This window comes from Pinus tabuliformis, chromosome 5_2 (assembly GCF_031772625.1).
Source record: "Pinus tabuliformis cultivar Carrire ecotype Pingquan chromosome 5_2, CPIR1, whole genome shotgun sequence".
Classification (NCBI taxonomy): domain Eukaryota; kingdom Viridiplantae; phylum Streptophyta; class Pinopsida; order Pinales; family Pinaceae; genus Pinus; species Pinus tabuliformis.
The window spans coordinates 264,535,487-264,555,883 of NC_142306.1; positions in this window are offsets into that span (position 1 = coordinate 264,535,487).

Below are 20,397 nucleotides of genomic sequence, written 5' to 3' on the forward strand. Positions count from 1 at the left end.
TATCATTTTTTATGAGTATATATGGGAGTCTGAAGAAGAACCTACAGTGAAGGATGATCTCCTTCCATCCACACCTCATCATCTCTATTTTGACATCTACTGTGATGCTTCTATCCCTAATTTTTCTTATGAAAATTCGTACCCAAATGTGTCTATTTTTGATCATTCACAAGACACACATGATGTTAGTCCATCATTTGTTTGCAGAGAGGAAAAATCTTTAATCCAAATCCATCCAATCTATCATCTTTCATTTCTGAAAATTCAGGGTGAAAGATTTTATTTCTCATCAACCCCTCTGTATGACTCGTTAGATCATGAGGATGTCGATGCATATCTCGAATTTTATGATCGTGGTTGTCGTGATCTCTTCACTCACTCATTTGATCACAATTCAGATTCACTTGCTGTTTATTTTTCCAAGCCACTAGTCTTTGGTGATACATATTCTGATGAAGTGGAGACCCCTCAAGTTGTCGATGCACTTCAGCACGAGTTGATGGTTATGTCAGGTTCTCGTAATCCTAAGGTCAATTCCAATTCTAATAAGAAATCTATTGAATCACCCTAGGCTCCTCATCACTCTCTTGTGCACATTAAAAATGAGTATGATCTACAGATTTCATATCCTCCACCAGAATCTCATCATCCTATTGCTCATGCATTGGAGTCATATGTAGCAAGTCATGTTGTGAATTTTTTTTTTCTTCTTTCTACATGTTTGATCATCTGTCAAGGTTGAAAGAGTGTACATGTTTGTCATCTATGCAGAATGTGATGAAACACCATGATACATCTGCAGAGTTCCTGTCATTTCCTTTTACTCTTTTCTATTTTGTGGGCGCATTCAAACTTTGAGCATGTTGGTTTTCATTGCTTTATGTTTCTTGCTTGTTGGTTTGCCTGAATATCTTTCTTTTTAACCATGCATTCAGTTACATGGGCCAACTAGTGTGCCAATGGTTGCATTGCAAGTATCACTTCACATGAGAAGGCCCATGAATTGTTTAGCTTAGGAGTAGGAGTAGTGTTTTCTTTCCTATTTTATTTTTCTTTCATTTTTTGTTTTCGCTTAATTTCTTTGCTTCACGTTACTTCTTTCCTTTGCTTCTTTTTCTGTTTATGCACCCATAGGATTAGCTTCCCATGAAACTGTGTTTGGATTCTTGAGACAAGCAGGGTGAAATACAAGACGATTTGTACAACTATCAACATTTGATTTTATGTTTATTCCCTATCCTTATGAAGATGTTACGTTTCTTTTAGTTGATGATACCTTGAAGGAAAAGATGTTCCTTTCAGAGTAAGTCTCGGTGAAATCACAACACTTGCACTTTTTAACTAGTACCACCTACTCTAATCATTTTTCTATTTTCAGTTAACCCTTGTCAACTTAGTCAAGTAGATTAAGGTGAGGAGGAAAACATTAACAAGTATGGAAGAGTTATATATAACACCCTTCTCTAAAGGGACAACCTCTTCTACTCTCAATAAGTTGTGATCCCTCTTTTGCCTCATGAAATTAATAAGCGCCTATGCATAGTGATTTGAAAAATGAAAAATGAAAAAACAAAAAAATAAATAAAGGCAAAAGAAGAGAAGGGCTTCCTACACATAGAGGTGAGGCAAGTAACTCTATCGGGGTACTGTCTAGGCTCGCTGGCAGTGAAGTGATGCTTGTGTTCCTGAAGTAACTGCGTCGGGGTACTGTCCGGGCCTGCTAGCAACGGAGCAACACTAGAGATGAAACTTAATCTCTGGCGGTCTATACTACTTTTGCATCAATATAACCCTCATCTCGAATCAAAATAAATGAGTTGACTTGGCTTGGTATGTGTACTGACCGATTAAGAGAATGGTAGGGACTACATATTTAACTCAAGCTAATGAATAAGCCATGATGATCAAAGAATTGAACAATACTTTTGGAAGAGCTAGAATCACTTTACACGAGACAAGGTTCATACAAAGAGATGGAGTTATACCAATGTGTTGCCAATGTTATAGCGACTACAAACACCCTCCAAATTTTCCTAAGCTTCATTTTGGAGCCTCCCTCCTAAATCACAGTAGTTTTTCTCGCACTATCCCAAGTTCTTGTGCTTTCATTGAGCTTTATCTTTTGATTTATGGCTTGTGTTTTCTTACTTGATTTACTATCTATCCCACAAGCCGATCTCTTGGCCTTGTCTTCACCCGGTTCTAGGCTTGCCTTAGTGAACAACATAATATTTTTGGACAACTAGCCTTGCTCCTAGGAATTGCACAGTCCAAGCCAGCAAGTGTGCCTTCAACTCTGAAATTGTGTAGAGCCAGCTGATCTGCCTTTAGCTAGGAAATTGTGTAGAGCTTGAGAGGAAGCCCAAAGCTACTCAACCTAGAAATTGTGTAGAACCTACTATCCTTAGAAGACTGCTCAGTGCATGAACTAGAGAATTGCATGATCCTTCCCAGAACTGCGTAATGTTTCCAGGAAATGCATGGCATTTTTTCCGAAAAGAAAGAAGCTAAATGGAAAATGGAATCCCTCAGAAGTAAGGATCCATTATTAGTTTCCATAAGGTGACACATTACACTCTTTAGAATTTGTTTCCAAGTGTCGTTGTTTTCCTTGATCTCAAGCATATGTGTCATGAATTCCATGTTGCCTAACTCTATGCAATGGAAACCTCTAGAGCTCACTTATACATTCAATCATCAAGCTCTAGATTCCCTAGGTGATCAAGGAGCCTTCGAAGAATTGTCATCACCTTTTGGAGTGAGTCTTTCTTTCATCACCTTTTGCTGCTTTTTTTGTCACTTTTTATTGTTCAGCTTGTGAGAGTGTTGTTTCACTTGTTTCTATCAATGATGGTTGGAGTTTTGACTTGTTCTAAATTGTAGAAGTGTTGTTTCAAGTTATAGATTTCCTTTCTCAAGAGTTACATGATTTTTTCTATTTTTCCACCAATGATCGTCATTGTGGTGAATCCCTTCACATGCCTCTTGTTCCTTCAGTTTGATCCATTGTTGCATTTGTTTTACATACATACATCTACACTTAGTCAGATCTGCACTCATCCTTACATCATCCTTTAGATCTTCTTGTTTTCAGACTCCCAATGTAAAAATCTGGGTTCCCCCCACCTATATCTCACACTTCACTGCATGCACTACACAATCTAGAAGCTCAAGGCTTCTAGAATTGTATAGAGGTTTTCCAGGCCTGGCTCTAACTATGCACTGCACAGTTCCAGGAGCCAGTCTCCTAGATTGGTCACTAAGACTACGCAATGTGCAATCTCTCCCAGGATCTTCCCCAGACTAAAATGCACATTGCGCAGTTCCAGTCATCAAGATTTCACACTGATTGTTGGGAATGTGCAATGCGCAGCTCCTATGGTCAGTTAGTCACCCCTGTTGGAAAAAATTGCACAATCCCTCTCATGAGAGGCCCTGGTTGATGCTTAATCATGTTGTGAAGTTAGACTTGTAAGAGCTAATGTTTGCTTTCCATGAGTTTCCTCTCTATCCCATAGGTACCACAATCGTGAAGCACTTCTCTCTAGCAGTCATTGTATCGTGGCACCAAAGAGAGATGCTTCAAGAGAGACAACTGAAAATAGTACTGGGGAAATAGTTGGGAAGTGCCAGTTAAATTTCCAATACATGAGGAAACTCAACTGTTTATAGAAAAGGAATCAACACTAACATGGCAACAAGACCAGTAGAAATGGCAGAAGGAAACAATCTAGTACAAGATTAGGGAAAGAGGAAATTTTAGACATAATAAAGGGAGATCAGAGCTGTAGAGAAAAAATAGATTCAATCTTCATGCACGCATCTTTGACGAGAGAAGAAAAAGGAAGAAGAGGACATTGATAACAAAGTAGAGGAAGAGAGAAAGAATAGCTTGTAGGTATAAGAACTTAGATCACAACAAGAAGAACAAGAACTGAAGGAAGAGAGAGAGTTGAGGAGGAAAGAATAGGAAGAGGAGCAGAAATAGGAAGAAGAACAAAGGAAAGGTGCCATGATAGAGAAAACAACACCAACACAGGCTGATGAGCCAGAACAACTAGCAGATGAGGAAGAGAGTGAACATATGCAGGTTCCCTCACCAAAGCTAAGAACAAGAACTAAGTTTGGTTGGAGGTCGATAGGTATATGGAGCAGCTAAGGCGAGAGGCCACCAGGAATGACTTAGAGCTCAATGCAAAAAACATGCAAAGTACATTGGTGGTTTGATTATGGTCAAGATCATGTTGCACATGCTTCAAGACAAGTTGGAGACAAGTTGCAAGACTATATACCTGGATGCTATAGAGGCAAGAGCCCACTATCAGAAAGACACCATCAAGCAGTTTGGGGACATCATCATGTAGTACCAAGCTTAGCATAAATACATTACCAAGAAGCATCAAGTGGAGGTTGTCGAGTTGGTCTTTCCCTAAACATCTGAGATATAGTGTTTGTTTTGAGAGGTTTTCTATAGATTATTTTGTCTCACATCGAAACTTGTGGAAAATGAATATTATTTGTAAATATGTTGTAAGTGAAATTCGACATGTCATTAGTGGAATGTGAACAATCACTATGTAATGTAATGAGTTATTTTTAAAGAAGTTGAAGAGTCACAAGGGTAGTCAAAGAGTCAAATGGGAATGTCAAGGGTCACCCCACCCTCTGTTATATATAAAATCTCATAACTCATAGAAAAATATTTTGGGAGCAAAAATTTTGGCTAGGCATTTCTTAGAGAAGGCTTGAAGATTATTTTGATGAGACTTGGCCTCTCCACATCATACAATGAGTACATCTCTTTAGAGGAGTAGGCGATGTTGATTGTAATGTCCCACTATTGGGGTTAGTGGTTGTCAATGGTGTATGTATGGATGGAACTTTCACTTAATAATATAACTGAGCCAACACATTTTCATGCATATTTTGTTATTGTAGTTGGATTGTTTGGGTTGCTTTAGCAATGTATGTTGTTTAACTTATGCATTGTTAGGTGGAGGAAGTTCGATTAGGCAAAATCCTTCAACACTTAATTTTCAACCCTGGGGTTACATAAACTTAGAGACAAAGCAAAGGAAATGCCAAAAATGATATGGAATTTTCCCAACTCTATTCCTACTTCCTTAATTGTAATCTTGTAGAATAAAAAAGAAAATATCACCTGACAATTTATACCAAACAAATTCTAGTGCTGGAATGTGAAAGAAAGTACTTCTGTAGAAAAATAAATGAAAGGAACTCTCAAACTTCTTGTAAGAAATATTGACTAATGGAAATGTAAATATATTTTTATCATCAGTATATTTGTGTGTCAAGTTAATAATTGGACCCTTGAAGATATTTGACTTCCTTATAGATCTTTCTCCCCGCACTAACCTGTTATTCTTGTACTCCTACAATGTGCTTGCACTAGTACTAAGGTGCTGGAAGTATATTTTACTCTTGTGCATGATCCAGGCAGAAACGATATTAAGCTTTGAAGAAAATAAATCATAAAGAATAAAACCAAAATCAGTTGGGCATGCACACCACATATCCGTCACATAGTGATGAAATAAGATATGGACTTTGTAGAAGAATAAAAGTGTCTATTTAATTCACACTTTGCATTAAACAAAATCAACACACCTTTAACAAAAAAGATGAATATCAGGGAGAATGAGCTGGGTTGGCTGGGCCCTAGCCAACCAACTCGTTTCCCTATTTAGGAAATGTGAAGATTCAACTCTCAACGACGCATCCACACATAATTACAACGCAATATTGAATTAACATGGCGTGGTCCCTTTCTATTAATAATCAACAAATGTACATCATGAGTTTGAATCCAGCCCAGAACAAGGGCCATACCAGAAAAATTACAGTATCCTTGCTATAGCTATCACTCAGCACCATTATCTATCAAAATCCCATACATCCATTCAGGCTTGTGGCCGTAACCAAATTACATCCAACATTCCAATCTAAGCCTTTCGGCTATAACAAAATAACAACAATAGTTCATACTAATCCTTTTGGCTAAAAAGAAACACTAATATTAAGCATTCAACTAGTGACGTAATCTCCATCATATCCCTGACTTTTCTCTGCTCTGAGCCCAAATTGATTTGACTGATCTGGAACAAGGTGCCTACGTTAGGTAGTGAGATCTCACAACAGTTCAAGATTCGCCAATGGTGCAGGAATCCTACCTGCACTTGACCATGCTAATGAAATGATCAATATATTTCTTATCAAATAATTTAGGAAAGGAAATATTAGTTGCAAAGAATATTAAAGGTATAAAATATATGAAAACAATTAATTAAGCACATTCGTAACCCTTAAATATGAAATATAAAGTTAGTGCAGGAAAAGGCATGATTCTTGGACTAGTGCAGGAATAAGGAGGTTGCAAGGTTAAAATAAAGGTCTAAGGTTATGGTTTTGAAGTGGAAAAGGGGTTAAAGATGAAGCAATTTAGCCTACCAACATCCTCCCTTCCTTAAGTTGTTGTGGGTCCTCACACATCCTTTACTTTCTGCAAAAAAATAAAGCAAAATGGCCTCCTTTCAATTCTGAACTTGTTTGTTGATCCCTACTTTCACTTTCTTTTCCTTCCTGCTTCGAGTCTTTCTGAGTTTCTTTGTCACCCTTTTAAGATGTTCATAACACTTTGAGGCTTGAAATTTCCATATATTAACTTGTCTTTTCAGTTCCTTCACCTCTCTTGTCAGCTCTGCATTTTCTCGCTTTTTCACTTTATTCTTCCCTTTCATGGCTTGGTTTGATACCTCCAAGCTGTAAACATGTTACTTGAGCTCTTCCATCCAACTACTCAGATAGAGGGTGGAGTTCTCTACTCCTAACTCCTCTGGCATAGAATTCTTGGCAGTCAATTCTAGACATGTGCCGACATCATCAGAGTCAAGGTTATCCTAGCCATCTTTCAGTTCTTGCATTTCAATATCGTCAAGGGTTTCAATACTCAGAGTCTCAATGTCACTAAGGGTCTTAGTGCCCTGCACATTTACTTTATCAGGGGTTTTAGTACCCTGCTCATCCAATTTACTAGGGGTTTTAGTACCCTGCTCTTCAAAATCATTAAGGGTTTCAGTACCCTGCTCTTCAAAATAATTAAGGGCTTCAATACCCTACTCACCTATGTTACCAGGGGTTTCAGTATTCTTCTCTTCAAAATCATTGAGGGTTTCAGTACCCTGCTCATCCATCTTACCAAGGGTTTCAATCCTCGAAACTTTAGAATCATTAAGGGCTTCAGTGTCCTATGCCCTATCATCCACCTGACCCTCCACCGATTATTTTCTTGTACTCAACATCATTTTTCTCTTCTTCATCCTACCAAAGAGGACTGACAAGGGTGTGTCATCTTCCTTCTCCACATAGTCACCATCAACCACTGTATGGGCCGCTGCCTCAGTGAGGACCGAAATATTATCGTTACTTGGTGAAGTAGGTGGCGAGTCATCCAACAGTATCATGGAGGTCAACTAAACATAGCCCACCCTCAAAGAGGCAGTCGTTCTCCTGGCCGACCTCCTGGTCTCGGTAGGGCACAGGGTCAGCATTTCTGATTTCTCTTTCTTGCTTTCACTCTTCTTTTGGGTTGACTTCCCTGCACTTCACCCTTGAAACTCCTTTAAGAATTCCTCCCAAGTCACATTTTTAGCTTCTAGCTCCTTCTTAATTAAAATTGTGATCAGCCCGTGGTGATATAATTTGTATGTGACCTGACTTGACTTCCCTTTCTAAACCCCTTTCGACATTTTTTCTAAGCTCCTGAGCAAATAATAAGGGAAATTAATGAGCTTACCAGACTCAAAATGCAAGAGAAATCGTATGTGATAGAGGAAAGTTAGTGAGTAGCGGCCCTCACAGGTAAGAAACTTCTGCAACACATAAAGAAGATCCTTCCATTTTTCAATCATAGCGTTCTGCTAGAGACCATTCTTCAAGTCCACCTTCTACTTCGGGTTGACCATGAATCGGTGCCACAACTTCTTTTCTAACTTCTCCTTCTTAAACCATTATTCCCCCAATACTAGTAAACCTATAGCTTAAGATATGGAATCCTTTGTGACCACAAATTCCAACAAACCAACCTTGGATCGGATCCCATCAAAATTCCGGGTGAATGCTATCGCCATGGCTATACTCTGTTGTTTTCTTTATCTCTTTTACGGACCATGGCTTAATCCCTATAGGCGCCATGTTTGTTTGAATTCACCCAATCTCTGTCTCAAGTTTTTAAAGAATATTACAACATAAAGAACTCAAAATGATGGTCAAGCTATACATCCGCCGCTATATTTACCACTTCCCAAATGGTCATGCTTCATCATTAACATTACATGGATGTGAATATGAATTGGTTCAAGTACACGTAGGTGATGATGATTGGAAAAGGCGACGATTTAGATAATGATTCCATGTAACAATCATACAAGGTCAGATATGGAGTAAGGCCATTATTATCAGGTGATGAGTTTTTGAAGGAAAGGTAAGTATTAGATTTTGAGAGAATCATACCACCCCACATTTACTTCATGATCTCACATACGGTGTACTTAGTACTCATTGAAAAGATGAGATTTAATCACCTAAAATATATTTGCACTTAAACGATTTCTTCCTAATTTGGTAAATGATAAAACAAAGCGTTAATCATAATACAAACTGAATGCCATGATCTGCAGGTGGTACAGTTATTCTGCCTATACAAAATTTCATGAAGCAAAAGATAAGCTTTTCAATACGCAATTTTGCACCACGTGTTCATGCACCAGAACATGTGTTTCCTAATGGGCACGCTCAACAGTGCAGATTCATGTACTAAATGTGCCTACACTAAACATGCTTGCACTAACCATGCCTACACTGAATATGCTTGCACTCAAACCACACATTCCTACACCAGGGATATTTGTAGAATTTCTGGAGAGATAAAGGGAACCAAAAGAAAATTATGATAGGATATAATTCATAAGCTGGGTTAAATTTTTTTGCTGAATATACAAGGGAGGTTTTATTCACCATTCTTTAGTGTTGACATATGCCTTTCGATCTGATTTGTGAGTTCACATCAGATCCTGCAATCGATCCATGAGGGAAAAAAAGAAGTGGGAAAAAGGGTAAATTTTTAGAATGGGAAGGAAATTACGACAGGGAATTCAAGAGCGAGACCACCAAGAGGGAAAATTGAAAAAGGGATTTCGGGAAAAAATTTCAAGGGAAAAGAGGGAAATACGAAATCGGATAGGGAAAGTTTCTTTGAAGAAAGGGATGGTAAACTTCATGGGATAAAAAGAAGAAAATAAGGGGAGTTTTTTTTTTACGAAAATGGGAATAGAAGAAGGGCAAAATTTCACCTAACATCTACCGGTATAGTGCTAATCCATAAAATAAATGAAATAGTGATTGAGTGTCGCTTGGATAAAAATTTCCGTGCTAGCTATCCCAAACTTGGATAAGGGCCTAGTTCCTGTACTTGAACCTGCTTCTTCTTGGTGACAGTTAACACATCTAAAGATCAAGCAACATTCCCATTTTATTAGAACTGATCTTCCTGCTAGCAAGCTGGTTTTCAGGTTGATCCTTTTGCAATCATGTTAGTAAAATTGATTTTCACAATCACAAGATTTTTTTATTATTTTTTTTTATTATTATTATATAATTTTTTTGGATTTTCTTTAAACTTTATTTCAAGAGAGAAGAAATCAAATTACAATAGGTTGGCATAGCCACCTACCAACTGAAGTTTAGACTGCTGCTGCACTTGCTACATGAAGTCTTCCTTTGTGATGGGTTGAAAATATGCTTTAAGCCTATGCCCATTCACAAGGAAAACTGAATTTCGCCCATCGATAGTTTTGACTTCTACAACCCCATTGTCGAAAACTTGAATTACCTCATACGGTCCCATCCAATGAGTATGGAACTTCCCTTTAAAATGTTTAAATCTAGAGTCATAGAGAAGTACCCAATCACCTGGTTGGAACTGTTTCTTCCTGATAAACTTGTCATGCCACTTCTTGCATTGCTGCTGCACCAAAATATTATGTTGAACAACATCCCTTAAAAATTCATCCAACTCGTTTCGCTGTAACAGACACTACTACTATGCTTTTGAGGGTTCTAGAACCAACTAAAATGCAATTATGAAAGTCTTTATCTTAAACTCAATCGGAAAAAGGACTTTTTTTTTCCGTACACTAACTCATATGGTGTATGCCCTGTGCTGTTCCTCCAAGTGGTTTGATAAGCCCATAAGGATTCAGGCAATTGGCTAGCCCAATCCTTCCTATGCATGTTTACTGTTTTGGTGAGGATGGATTCGATCACGTTGTTTGTGGATTCCACCTGGCCATTTTCTTGCCGGTGGTATGGTGTAGATTTCCTGTGCCAAATCTTTTACTGATGCATGACTTCCTGAAAAAAGTTAGAAACAAACTGCGGTCCATTGTCAAAAAATATTTCTCTAGGAACACCAAATCTAGTAAAAAGTTTCATTGAACAAAAAATCAAAAACTTTTTCATTGGAAAAAGAAACAACATTAGCCTCTACCCATTTAGTAACAAAATCGATACAAACCAAGATATGCTTTTTATTTAAAGATGTGGGGTTTATGGGTTCTACGAAATCAATAGCACACTTTTCAAAGGGCTCAATCATGACTTGAGGACATAAAGGCATTTCATTGGCTTCAACATGTTGACCCATTCGTTGACAACTATCACAACGCCTAACATATTTCTTGGCATCCTTAAACAAAGAAGGCCAAAAATAGCCAGTGCATAAAATTTTATATGCAGTTCACTTGTCAGCAAAGTCGCCACCACAAGGTTCATCATGGGCATATTTTAAGATATCAAACATTTCTTCCTCTCTCACACATCTACGAATAACAAAATCTGGTCCAGTGTAAAAGAGGTCTCCCTGTATCCAAGAATATGAAGCACTTTTCTGAATAATATTCTACTTTTCATGAGCGGATAAGTGAGGTGGTGTTTTTCCGGTGACTAAATAGTTAGCTATGTCAACAAACCATGGAGATTTTGCTGACATAAAAACAAAGATTCTCATCAAGGAAATTATCATCAACATGAATTACTTCACCATGATTGTTTAATCTCGAAATATAATCAACTACAACATTAGACTTTCCTAGTCTATCACTAATTGTAACATTGAATTCCCATAATAGAAGCAACCACCTAGTCACTCTACCACTAGTTAAAGGCTTATTCATTAAATATCTTATAGCAGAATGATCAATATGCACATAAACTTCATATCCTGTAATGTAATGTTTGAATTTATTAATAGAAAAAATAACGGCTAAAAATTATTTCTCAGTCACTATATAGTTAAATTTGGTAGGTGACAAATTTTTACTGATGTAGTAAATAACATAGGACTATTTATTCTCCTCTTGTCCTAAGGCTACGCCAATGGAAGTGTCTGAAGCATCAGAGGAAATATGAAATGGCAGGGACCAGTTTGGTCCTCTCAAAACTAGTGCCTGTACTAATTTTTCCTTCAATGTTTCAAATGACTATTGGCAAGCTATGGACCAAGTGAATTCACTATCCTTAGCTAATAATTGAAAAAGGGGGGTAGCAATCTTGGAAAAAATTTCAATGAATCTCTGGTAATAACCAGCATGTCCCAGGAAACCTCTCACTTCCCTTTGGGTTTTGGGTGTAGGAAGATGAATAATGACTTCAATTTTAGTGGGGTCCACCTGGATACCTTTGTCAGAAACCAAATGACCAAGAACCACTCCTGCTTTGCACATTAATGTACATTTTTTATCACTCAAAGCAAGATGAGCCTCTTGGCAACATAAAAGAACTTTTCTATATTTTTAAGAGCTTCATGAAATGAGTTACCAAACACAGAAAAATCATCCAATTAAATCTCAACACATTCAAGATCAACAAAAATAGCCAACACAACCCTTTGGAAGGTAGTGGGTGCATTACGCAGCCCAAAAGGAAGCAATCGATTAGAAAATGTACCCCAAGGGCATGTAAAGGTAGTTTTGTCTTGATTTGAGGGTGCAATCTAGATTTGGTTATACCCACAGAAGTCATCTAAAAATGAAAAGTACCTTTTACTGGCAAGGGTATCTAGCACCTGATCGATGAAAGGAACAGGAAAGTAATCCTTGAGAGTGGCTTTGTTTAATTCTTGATAGTCAATTAAAATACGCCATCTCCCATGTTTCTTAGGGACTATCACTAATGGAGAGACCAACTAATTGTCAGAAATGGGGTAGATGAAATTAGCATCTAAGTGTTTTTGTAATTCCTCCTTAACAATATCTCTTAGTGCAGGATTCATTCGTCTCTGGTGTTGTCGGACAGGCTAGGCTCCCTCTTGGATATAGATATTATGAGTACAAATCCTAGGAGGGATGCCTTTCATATCTTCGTAACTCGAAGAGAATGCATCCAAGTGATCTCGCAACAAGGTAACAAGCTGCTCTTGTTGAGATGAATCCAGGTCTGAGCTAATGTGTAAATATTTGTCTGGACTAATTTCAACAATAGTGGTCTCAAGCTTAAGGGTACAGGAATATGATGCCATAATATGGGATAAGGAAGGTTGGGAATAAGAATTTTCTTGGAAATCCAGACTAAAGATTTGATGAAGTGTATGAAAACTAGGCATAGTGTCTAGATTTTTCAAGAAATCTCGCAATTCACCATCCTGTGTGGACTCGGTATAATTTTGAATCGAAGAAATAGGCCAGGTCTCCTCATCACTATTGTCATAATCTAACCATAAAGTGTCCTTGAGTTCCCGAATATATCTATAAGGTGGGTATAAGGTGACCTTTTCCCTAGATTCTCAATGTGAAATGTACATATCACTAGAGCGAAATCCAATATAAGCATCGGACATGGCAAGCCATGGTCATCCTAGAATCAAATGATGTCCTCCCGATGGACTCTTTGGCTGAAGCATAATGAAATCTGCAAGGTATTCCCATGAATCCATATAGGCAACCACATCATCCAATACTCTATTGGGCTTGATTTTAGTTTTGTCTACAAGTTCCAGCATGGTGGGTATAGGATGAATATGGCCCAGCCCAAGTTGTTCCATGGTTTTCCTGGTCATAACATTGATGGCCGCCCCTAGGTCTATTAATACATTAGAGGCAAGGATATCACCTATCTGGACATAAACAATTGGGTTTCTAGGATCTGTGTATTTCTCCATTGATATGCATTGTGTCATTAACTCAGCTTCTCTACCAATAAACTAAATGGTATGAGGTTCTACTCTCTTCCTCTCTAGCTTTTTAAGACATAATTCCCAAATGATATTTGTATAGGTGGGAATTTCTCGGATAGCCAGAAGTAAAGGGACTTTATACAAATATTCCTTAATTTAGAAGCTAGAGTGGACTCAGGGTCATTCTTCTCCATGACCAACTACTCTAGATGGGGGGCTGGTTTGAGGAGGATGGTGAATCTAAAGGTAAGAGAATGGGCTGAATGGTGACATTGTTTTTCAAATGATCAGAGTTACCTCTTCATTTTTCTCCTGAATAATCATCGTGGATTTTTCTGGTTTTTCTAGTTTAACTAACCTTCCCAATCTCGATTGGAGCTCATTTATCCTGACCAGTAGGGTTCGATAGGTAGGAAGAGGGGATGGTCTGACCGAATGAATCAATTGTACTGCTTTATTATTAGGATTCGGTACCAGTTGAGCAGGTAGTTGAGGTGGTCTAAATGGTGGTGGCAAAGGCAATGGTGGCAATGATTGACTTTGCTGAGGTAGAGAGGGAAAATATGGTGTGGTGCATAGGAAGGAGGATATGATGGCATCTGAGCAGGATAGGAATGATATGAATGGTTTGGTCCTCTCCATCCTTGTTGCCAAGGTTGAGAGGATTGTCCATGATGAAAATTATTTCTGTGCTGCCAATTTTGAGAGTGACTATTATTATTATAATAGGAATATGGAGGCGTATTATAACCACGAAAATGTGGTTCAGGAGCCATACCTGCACTTACCTATGGCCAGTTTTTTCATGCTTCCATAACATGTAATTACTTAGGTTCATAATTCTCTCCTTCAAGTACATCTTTTAATTTAGGTATGGAGGGGCACTCCTCAGTGGCATGGTTCTCTACACAGATCACACATTTATTAGAACTTTTTATATCAACAAGACCCTCTTTTAAATGATGTTTTTCCCTACATTTTGGACAAAAAATAGACAATGACTCTTGTTCCTTTTCTAATTTTTTCTAGAATTTCAAAGAGTCTATTTGTTTACTAACAATATTCATTATTTCAATTTTCATGTTGTCCATTTTATTCTTCAAGTGAACGATCATAACATCTATAGATTCCATTTTGTTATTTTTTCTTCGACCTCCTCTAGTGGATCTAGTTTGGTTTCAGGAGAACTTCCTGCATAAGTCACAAATTTGTTCAAAATTTTTCTGAGAAATGTCTCCTTGTCCTAACAAATTCAAATTATGTCTAGAATCCTCAGTAATTCCTCGTATGAAAAGGGTTCGAATAGTACTTAATTTTTGTTTGGACCTTTTGAGTATAGGAAAATCTCTCTAAGTAATCCTCCAAAGTCTCATCATCACCTTGTACAATGGTGAAAATCTCATCCTACATTTCTCTAGTTTTACAATATTCCTGATATTTATTCAAAAACAGTCTCTTCATTTGGTCCCAAGAACTTACAATGTTTCCTACTAGCCCCATGAACTAGTGCAAGGCTGAATCCTTGACAGTTGCAAGAAACAAATTTAATTTCTGGGAATCGGAAGAATGATCATAACTCCTACATAATATATCAAACTCAAAAAGAAATGAATCTGAGTCTTCGTGCACCTTACCATCAAAGTGTGGAAGAGATAAAGGTGAAATATTATTCATTTATACATTCACTTCTGAGTTCACTATTGAAAATCCAAAAGTGGACTTCTCTTCATTTACCTGGTTCTCTTTAGTCCCTTCTGCATGGTCTTCATGATTAGCCATTGTTGTGCCTCCAATTAGACCACTTCTAGAGGATGAAGGTTGAATATTGCTGAATTGGACTTTCTGATCACTGTTAGCCTCCTTCTTCCCATTTTCGGGTTGTGTCACACCTAAATCACTATTTCTAGAATCCAAGTGGACCATTCTGGTATGATGATTCTGGGTCTACTTGGACTTTCTACTTGCAAAAGAAGGTCCAATATGAGAAGAGATTTCAGATTTTTCAATATTTCGTAGGCCCTTATTGGGCTTCAAACCCCAACCTTTCTTACGCATTCATTTTTTAAAAAATCAAATCCAAAAACAAAATTTAAATGCTTGTAAAGAAAAATAATCTGTTAATTGTTGCAATGAATAAAAAAATCAGCACCTGTAAAATCCTCAAAACAATAGAAGCATACTGCAGCAAAAAATAATAGCAGACTTACCCCTATTTTAGAAAATAGAAATTTCTTACGGATTTCAAATCGCCTCCCTAGAAATGGAGCCAAAATCTTGGGTGCAGGAATTGCGATTAGGAAGACTCCTTCAACACTTAATTGTCAACCTAGGGGTCTTGTAAACTTAGAGACGGAGCACAGGAAATTCCATAAATGATATGAAATTTTCCTAACTATATTCCTAATTCCTTAATTGTAATCTTACATAATCAAAAATAAAATATCACCCAACAATTTACACCAAAGAAATTCTAGTGTTGGAATGTGAAAGAAAGTACTTCTGCAGAAAAATAAATGAAAGGAACTCTCAAACTTCTTGTAAGAAATCTTGACTAATGGAAATGTAAATCTATGTTTATCTTCAGTATAGTTGTGTGTCAGGTTAATAATTGGACCCTTGAAGATATCTGACTTCCTTATAGATCTTTCTCCCTGCACTAAGCTACTATTCCTGTACTCCTGCAATGTGCTTGCACTAGTACCAGAACAAAGTTTAGGTGCTGGAAGTATATTTTACACCTGTATGGAATATTTATGTCCTCATGCAGGGGCTATAAGCCTTAGGACTAGAGCACTCTGTTCCTGTATTAGGATATCGATTCCTGTACTGGAACAGAGATTCATGCACCAAGTTTTCCAATTCCTCTTATAAGAAAATAAAGAATGTGTTAACTTAGAGAAAGAGTTTGTAAAGGTGAAAAAAACTTCAAAATAACTTCCTCAAACAAAAATATGCTTCAACCAATCTCAATATTTAAAATAAGAATTAGTTTCCAAAGTCAAAGCACACTTTTCTTCAATCAAGGAACTCCTTCATGCAATCTAAAGGAATCATCTAATTGTGATAGCAGGCTTCAATCTTGTAATAGTTATTCACACAAATCCAATCTGCATTCATAACCTTCTTAACTCAGAAATATTCTCTTTGAAAATAATTAAACATGAAGTCCAATCTTTCCCTAAAAAGTATGAAGTACAGGTACAGGTTAATGTGTCACAACGACGTTCATTCTTAAATTACCAAAGCATATTTAGTTCAAGATATCAAGAACACTTCAGAATGATAATCACACACTGCAGAAATGCATCAAGGCTCATATATCATATAAGAATAAAATACTATTACTGTAATGAACCAAAGGAATCAATCTGCGAAACTGTAAATGCACTAGTGCAGGAATGCATGCTTGCACGATCCAGGTAGAAACGATGTTAAGCTTTGAAGAAAATAAATCATAAAGGATAAAACCAAACTCAGTTGAGCATGCACACCACAGATCCGTCACATAGTGATGAAATCAAATCTAGACTTTGTAGAAGAATAAAAGCATCTATTTAATTCACACTTTGCATTAAACAAAATCAACACACCTTTAACGAAAAAGAAGAATATGAGGGAGAACGAGATGGGTTGGCTGGGCCCTAGCCAACCAACTCATTTCCCTATTTAGGAAATGTGAAGATTCAACTCTCAATGATGCATCAACATAGAATTACAACACAAGATTGAAATAACATGGTGTAGTCCCTTTCTATTAATAATAAAAAAATGTACATCATGAGTTCGAATCTAGCCCAGAACGAGGGCGATACCAGAAAAATTACAGAAGACCAAAATTACAGTATCCTTGCTATAGTTATCACTCGCTACCATTTTCTATCTGAATCCTATATTTTATACATCCATTCAGGCCTACAGCTGTAACCAAATTACATCCAACGTTCCAATCTGAGCCTTTTAGCTATAACAAAATAACAACAATAGTTCATACTAAGCCTTTTGGCTATAACAAAATGCTAATCTTAAGCATTCAGTAGACGACCTAATCTCCATCATATCCCTGACTTATCTCCGCTCCGAGCCCAACTCGAGTTGACTGATATGGAACAAGGTGTCCACGTTAGGTAGTGAGTTGTCACGACAGTTTAGGATTTGCCAGCGGTGCAAGAATCCTACATGCACTTGACCATGCTAACAGAATGACCAATACATTGCTTATAAAATACTTTAGGAAAGGAAATATTAGTTGCAAATAATATTAATGGTATAAAATATATGAAAACAAATAATTAAGCACATTCGTAACTCTTAAATATGAAATATAAAGCTAGTGCAGGAAAAGGCACGATTCTTGGACAAGTGCAGGAACAAGGAGGTTGCAAGGTTAAAAAAGAGGCCTAAGGTTATGGATTTGAAGTGGAAAAGGGGTTAAAAATGGAGAAATTTAGCCTACCAACATGCATTTGTGTATGAACTATTTTGTATGAAATTTTATGAATCTTGTTGAAGACGTGTTGTTGGATTAACCCATCACTTTTTTTTGTGGACTATTTCTCTTCCAACTTGTGATGCCATTCTGCTCATGTGTTCCTTTTAGGTTTTGTACTACTGCAGGCTTCTAAAGGACACACTTTCTTTTCCCCTTTGTGTGTTAGATCCACTGTGCATCTCACTTGACTCACTGCAAGGTAACACACTTGCTTCTGAAAAGGTTATTATACTTACCTCTGTGCTACCACAGTTAAGGCACTACATTACCACAGACTGTTGGGGCTCCTAATCCAAGCGGTCTAAGCTCTAGTTGGGACTTATTATTGAGGAGATCCCCTTGACATGTTAGTTATTCCAACACTGTAAATGCTCTGAGAAGCTCGCAACAGGTGGGTGGAGACAAGGAAATTCCTCAAGGGATGGTGAAGTAATTCTAAGGTATCCAATCTTGATTTGGTTTTGTGATCTTAGGACCAATTTAGGTGAGATCATGATAGCATGAGGGTGGAGGTGGCTTAACCTCTAGATTCCCTTGGTTGTGTATGTGTTGGTTATCCCATGAGATCCCACATTCATGCTTGGAATATGGTGCAGGGGTGATTGACTAAAAGATAGATTTGATTCAACCCAATCTATGGTTGGGTGGTACATGGAAGTCCCTGACTTGGTTGGCTTTTACATATGTTAATAAGAGCTCGTTTCCTCTTGTATTTATTGAGTAATTGTACTTGTTATGATGCAACTTTGATGGTTATTCTACCATCATTATTATCTTGGTTATATGTTGGTCAGAAGCATGGTTTTATGCAAATTCTAGTTATGGCTCTTATCATGTTTTGATTGGTAAACGAATGGTTATTGAATGCATGAACTAATAGATGTCAATGAAACTATTGTTGTAGTGAATTACATGTTCTTTATGATTATCAAATAAGTATCAGAACCCTATGTTCATATAAGCATTCATGACTTATGTATTGCATGTTCACTATATGTTTGACAAAATGACTGTCATGGTTAGGCTTGGTTAGGTCAAGTCCTTGATCAAGTTTTATATTAATGGAATTTTCCTCGTGTCATTCATTATTCTATAAATTCTTATAAAGTTTTTGGCAGTCATTTGGAAACTAGCCCTGAAAAAGTGGCTCAGATTTCAGGGTCGCATGCTTAGAACTAGGAAATCTAGACAGCAATTGCTAGGAGGCAAGGTTATCCATGTGACTGGAGGGTCACAACCATTGAATTTCCTTGTTATGCAAGTGAATGGGAGCCCATAACACTAAAAAGGTAAGTTAGCTCAGGTTTTTGGAACCTATAGTGGTTGTTTAGCACTTGGGGGTCCTATAGCTCCCAAGGGAGGTCAGTAAAGTTTTGGTCTGTCGACTCGACTTACTTAATGAAAATAGGAGGTCAAGTCATGTCATAGTAGACCTCAAATCATGTTTACCCTAGCAGGATGGTGAAAGTAGGTAGATGTGGGAGGGGTGATTACATCCTTGAAGGAATGAAAAACAAATCCACCTCCATTGTCACTCTTGAGAGCCTCCACCTTCTTCCTAGTCTCCTTCTCAACTAATGCCTTGAATTCAACAAATTTTGACAAAACTTCACCCTTCTTCCACTTGAATAAGATCTAGCATTTTCTAGAAAAATCATCAATAAAAACAACATAGTACTTATGTTTTGCTATGGAGCCAATAGAAAAGGGTCCACAAACATTAGAGTGTACTCACTCCAAGATTGCATTTTCTCTGCTATCTTGGTCATGGAAAGTGGATTTGACATATTTCCCCAATGTGCAATCCTTGTAGACATCCTGCTAGTCAAGGGAGCCTTTAGGGAGACCAATGTTAATTTGTTGCATTATTTTTAAGTACCATGGAGTGTATGACCCAATATTCTATGCCAAAGTTCTCCAAAATCTCGAATCTACACTTTTTCAGCCTTACTACTCAATGCGATGCAATCTCCCACCTCACGTTTGCATAGGTTGTTAACTCAAAACCGATCTACTTCACTTTCCTGGTAGATATGTGTCTCACAAAGGCTTTCCATTTACTAAAAATAACATTGTAGCCTCTATCCTACAATATGGCTATAGAGATCAGGTTCTTCTTCATCCCAGGACAAACATAACATTTTTGAGGTGAAGTGGAGAGGATTTCTCGCTCTTAAAGGTGACAATACCAATTCCTATAGCACTGTACCTCCTTTCATCCCCAATTTCAATATGCATATGGATATCCTTCTCCTCTAGGATACTGAAAAACTCCTTGCACCCTATCATATAGAACAAGGCACTAGAATTAGGGTACCACACACTCCCCATAATGGTGTTGGCCATGAATGCTATCAGGGTGAAGTCTAATTCAAATCATGATGATCCAAAATGGATTTTGGATAGACTCCTAAGTATAAATGTTACTCACAGAGGAAAATGAAAGTCCAAGGAAGTTCCTGGACATAGCCCCATTGCAGAGATCTTTTCATTTTGAATCTACTGCAACTTGAATGGGAAAAAATGGACTTAGGATGCAGAAGTTATCACCAAAATAAGATGCCCTATGTTCTTTAGAAAAAGAGGGAAAATCCTCACCCTTATAAAGGGAAATCGCATCGGAAAAAGGCAAAGGGTCCGACTTAAGCAAAGGTGGAAGAAA